Below are 5,642 nucleotides of genomic sequence, written 5' to 3' on the forward strand. Positions count from 1 at the left end.
GGGCGTCGCCGGTCCGGATCCGTCCCAGGCGGAGCCCTGCGCACCTCCCAGGCCCGGAAGCCTGCTTGCGGCCCTGGCACCCCGCTCGCCTAGTCGTGCGCCCCCTTTCCACGCTCTTTGGGAACAAATGCCACCTTCCGGGTTCCTCTGCCTTCCTGGCCAGAGCCAAATACGCCAGGGCTGCGCCACCTGCGCTTCTAGACACTGCTGTGTCGCGACTGGCGGTGCCTTCCAGAGGCTCACCTCTGGGATGCACCCCGCTTTTACAGGTAAAACAGACCCACAGAGTTTCAGGAGCCCACCTTGCCGTGCCCCAAACCAAGCCACACTCACTGCCATCAAGTCCACTGCCGACTCATAGCGAGCCTATAGGACAAAGTAGAGCTGTCCTGTGGGCTTCCGAGACTGTAACTCTCAACGGGAAAAAGCCCCGTCTTCTCCTTTGGAACAGCTGGTGGTTTTGAACTGCTGGCCTTGAAGTTAGCAGCCCTCGAAATCAGCATGACTATTCCAGGAAATCACTAGCTGCCCAACTGGAAGTTTTATCTGCCCTATCAGCAATGTGTGTAAAGGATCCCTTGGCATTGACTGTGTGTTAGGCAGGGTTCTCTAGAGAAACAAAGCCAGGACACTAATACTTTTGTATCTATTTATATAGATACAAAAGAAATAAAGTTAATCTATAAAGCACTACAAAAGGCTCAGTGCAACTCACTTCCGTGAGAGAACTACTACACCGACACAGTCCTTCAAGTTTTGGCCGCAGGGTAGTCCTCCGTGGAGCAGTTCAGGCTCTCCGGCCACAGGCAGCAAACAGCAAGCAGGTCACCAACAGTCAGCCAGATGACAAGGTCCGACAGTTCTCAGCTCAAGAGATGTACCTTTCAGTAGCATGGCAAAGCAGGTCTTGAAGGAACCTCAAGTTACAGCGACACAGTCCACGGGTAGGTGTCCCATAGGTAGTGTAGCTTGCAAATGGAGGCACAGAACAAGCAAGGCAGCCGCACACTCGTCTGATGATCAAAGAGCAAGATACAAGAAAGGCAAGGCTCACCGAGCCATTTCTCTCTCCACCCATCAACTAACCTCACATGTGTTCACTGGCCATGTTGGCACAACACACCTACATGTCAAAGACTGACTGCCTTGCTCTTTTGAATAGCTAAAGGTCACAGTTTGTCCACTCCAACCTTTCCAGGCATCTAAATACTGAAGGGCAAACTAAAACTAATCCTACTGCTATGAAGTGGATGCGGTCTCATAGGGACCCTAAAGGACAGAATAAAATTGACTCCCTCTGCTGAGTCCCAAGGCTGACAATGTTTGCAGAAGCAGACTGCCTCCTCATCTTTCTCCCGTGGAGCCCGTGGTGGGTTTCAGTCACAACCGCTATCCCCTTCCCTCAGCGGTCAAATGCACCACAGCATGTACACAGGACTAGAGGTGAATTCTAATATTGACTTAATCCCTATCTTAGTTATCTAGTGCAGTTGTAAAAGAAAAAACATAAGTGGATGGCTTTCACAAACCAATTATTCACTCACAGTTTAAGAGGCTGCTGTTATTAAGTGCCAGGGGTGGTCTCCTCCTTATAGCGAGTCTACGGGCAATAGAATGAAAGCCCACCCAGTCCTACACCATCCGCATAATTGTTCTTAGGTCAGAGGCCCCTGTGGCAGCCACTGCCGATCCATCTTGTTCAGGGCCATCGTCTCGTTCTCTGGCCCTCGACTTCACCGAGCATGAGGTCCTTCTCCAGGGCCTGGTCTCTCCTGAAGTAGAATGGAGGCAAAGTCTCGCCATCTTCTCTTCTAAAGGACATTCCGACTGTACTTCTTCCAAGCCAGAATTGTTTTTCTCTTGGTAATCCAAGGTACTTTGAACATCCTTCACAGCACCATAATTCAAATGCATCTAGCTTTTCAACACTCTCGAGAGGTCTTGTGTGGAAGATTGACCCAGTGCAATGTGCCATTTGATTTCTTGCCTGCTGCTTCCATGAGCACGGTTTGTGGGTCCAAGCCAGACAAAATCCTTGACAACTTCAATCTTTTCTCCATTTATCATGATGTTACCTAGTGGTCTAGTTGTGAGGATTCTGGTTTTCCTTACATTGAATTGTTATCCCTATTGACTGCAATCCTTGATCTTCATCAGCAAGTGCTTCAAGTCTTCCTCACTTTTAATAAGCAAGTTTGTAGCATTTTCATATCAAGCGTTATTAATAAGCCTTCCTCCAATCCTGATGCCAAGTTCTCTTCATCTTGTCCGGCTTCTCTGATTATTTGCTTAGCATACACATTGATCAAGTATGATGAGAGGATATGACCCTGACACATACCTGTCTTGATTTTAAACCATACAGTATTCTCTTGTATGGCAGTTACTTAATCTGTCAACTTGAGCAAAGGGTGGAGTCTAACCTGTTAATCCAGTCCTAGCCAATCATGCCTCTACGTGGGCATGGCCTTCTCCTGTGGATTCTGGGAGCTCCTGTCTTCCCCCCGGGAGGTGGAATACACACTCTCTGCTTCACATTCCTGTTGACAAGGCACATGGAACTATGCTGGTGGCAGCCATAGCCCTGGAGCTGGAGGTGCCACATGGAAACGCATGCCAACACTGAGATGCTTACAATGCCACTGGATCCACAAGACTTTCCACCCACTGGTCTGTAATCTTCCTGTATTCAGCATCATTGCATGTGTTGCGTGAGTCTGAAGAGGAATTTATAGACTGGTATCAGGCATATGGTCTAATATCAGACTTATGAACTTGATCTGGGCTGGCTGGGGTGTTTTCTTATTATACACTTACTGTTTGATATAAAGTTCTCACACATTTGAGTGTCAATGTATTTGTTTCTCTAGTGCAACCGGACTAACAACACCTTGTTTTGTTCACACAACTGCCTCCTGACCCATCAGCACAATAACGTGTTCTGGAATCCCTGTTCTTCTCATGGCTGTCCATAGTTCATATGATCCACAATACAGTTTGTTATGATCCTCAAAAGCCTTTGCTTGGTCAGGAAAACACAAGTAAACATAGTTCTGGTAGTCTCTGCTTTCAGTCAAGATCCAGCCGATGTCAGCAATGACATCCCTTGTTCCACATACTCTTCTGAATTCAACCTGAACCTCTGGCTGCTCCCTGTCAATGTACTGCTAAAACTACTGTTGAATGGTCTTCAGCAAAATGTTACCTGCATATGCTATCAATGATTTTTTTCTATAATTTGAATATTCTGTGGGTTACCTTTCTTTGAAACAGGTACAAATATGAAGCTCCCCCAGTCAGTTGGTCAGGTAGCTATCTTCATACTTTCTTGGCATAGATGAGTAAGTGCTTCCAGTGCTTCATCAGCTTGTTGTAACATTTCAATCGATAGTCTCTCAATTCCCGAAGCCTTAATGTTAGCTAATGCTCTCAGTGCAGCTTGGGTTTATTCCTTTAGTACTATTCGTTCTTCATCATATACTACCTCCCAAATGGTGGAACGTCAAATAGTTCTTTCTGGTACAATGACTCTATATTCTTTACATCTTCTTTTAAAGCTACCTGGATTACTCAATATTTTGCCCATAGAATACTGCAGTATTGCAACTCAAGGCTTGGACTTTCCCTTGAGTCCTTTCAGTTTCAGGTATGTTAAGTGTGTACTTTCTTTTGAATATTCTAACTCTAGGTCTTTGCATATTTCATTATAACATTTTCTTTTTCTTCTAAAGCTGCCTTTGAAATTTTCGGTTTCATTCTTTTATGTCATTTCCTTCATTTGCCCTAGCTACTCTATGATTTTTTTAAAATTCATTTTATTGGCATACATGGGGTACCAAAGGAACCCTAGAATTGCACTGGGCAGAGTGGAGCTTTCATGGTATGCATTTTTCCTGCTAGGTGAGCATCGAGCAACTTGCTCTGAGTTAGTGCATCCAGTGGCGTAGCCTGGGAAGGCTCCCTCTGACCATAGTGAATTTTTTAGTTAAAGCAGTTTCACTTGAACCTTGTGGGGGGAGGTCAGATGCTTACAGACATCCTCCCTGAAGACAGTCAGTCACCAGACTGCAGTGGGCCCCGCTGCCTGCTGTTAAGGACAATGGACAGGCCTGCAGTCATCGATTTGGTTCCTGTAGGTGGAGTTCACACCCTACTGATAATAGTTCCTATGGAGATCCAGAGAACAGGTCAAAGTTAAGCTGCCATCCTAAATCTAGGATCTGCCCATCTTGTCACATGTATACCCCCAAGCCCTCCTCTTCCTAGACCATGTCCCTAGACCAGCCCCTCATTGCTGTATAACCTATAGTGCAACCCCTTCCTATGACGTATGTCTTTAGCTGTAATTAGTGGGCTTGCACACCCCCAAAGGTATATAGTCCTGGGTCAGCAATAGAGAAGGCCTCTTGTTGTCAGCTCCCACTCTCCCGTCCTCACTCCCCTGTTCCTTTTCCCCTTGTCCTCCTTCCCTTCCTCCTCTCTCCACATGGACCACCAAGCAAGACTGAGGTAAGCATTGCTACCATGAAATGTGTCTGACTCCATTATTTGACTTTCTCTTCTATCCCTCATGCTCTCAGTGACTTTAATATAACATACATATCTCTCAACCGTACAATTGTGCTTACTGAACCCGTGATTAGTGGGGGGGGGGGCTGGCATCTCCAACTCATACCACAGAACCTGTTTTTTTGTGATGGCTGATTTAAGAGAACAGGGTGCAGCTGTGAATTTTTTTTTTCCTGCTAGGGAAAAATGCCACTGAAATGGTTGTTATGTTGAACACAGCTTACAAGGCCAGCACTATGGGAAAAAACTCAAGTGTACAAGTGGCTTTCTAGTTTCAAGAAAGGTGAAATGTCAATTGATGACAAATCTCATCCTGGACATCCGTCAACTTCCTGAACGATGAAAACGTCGACTCCTAGTGCATTTGGAGTTCATTCCACCAGGTCAGACTGTTAATTAAGCTTTATATTTAGAGTAGCAGTTCTCAACTTGTGGGTCTCAACCCCTTTAGGGGTCGAACGACCCTTTCACAGGGATCGCCTGATTCATAACAGTAGCAAAATTATAGTTACGAGGTAGCAACTGAAGTAATTTTATGGTTAGGGGGTCACCACAATACGAGGAACTGTATTAAAGGGTCACAGCATTAGGAAGGTTGAGAACCACTGATTTAGAGTGTCTGAAAAGACTGCATAACAGTGTGCCAAAAAAAGGCCTGGTTTATGGCAGATGGGTGACTGGTTTTGCCATCGCGACAATGCACCTGCTCACGCAGCCATCTCAGTGAGGCACTTTTTGGCAAAAACAAAACAAAACAGCATGCCTTTCTTGCCCCACACACCTGACTCACCTGACCTCCTCTGTGCCACTTCTTTTTGTTTCCATGAATGCAGAGGGACATGAAAGGACAGTGATTTCATGATACAGAAGAGGTGAAGAAGAAAAAAAGAGGGAGGTGCTGTCAGTCATTCAAACAGATGCCTCTGAAAACTGTTTCCAAGAATGGAATCGCAGATTTGACAAATGTATTAAGTGTAATGGAGAGTACTTGGAAGGCGATAAGGTTCTTTTGTAAAAAAATAAAACAAAACAAAAATATTGAAAAAAATCTGTTTTTTTTAAACCAGATACCC

Source organism: Echinops telfairi, unplaced genomic scaffold (assembly GCF_000313985.2).
Source record: "Echinops telfairi isolate 266 unplaced genomic scaffold, ASM31398v2 ScPeMD7_4;HRSCAF=17, whole genome shotgun sequence".
In the NCBI taxonomy this organism is placed as follows: Eukaryota; Metazoa; Chordata; class Mammalia; order Afrosoricida; family Tenrecidae; genus Echinops; species Echinops telfairi.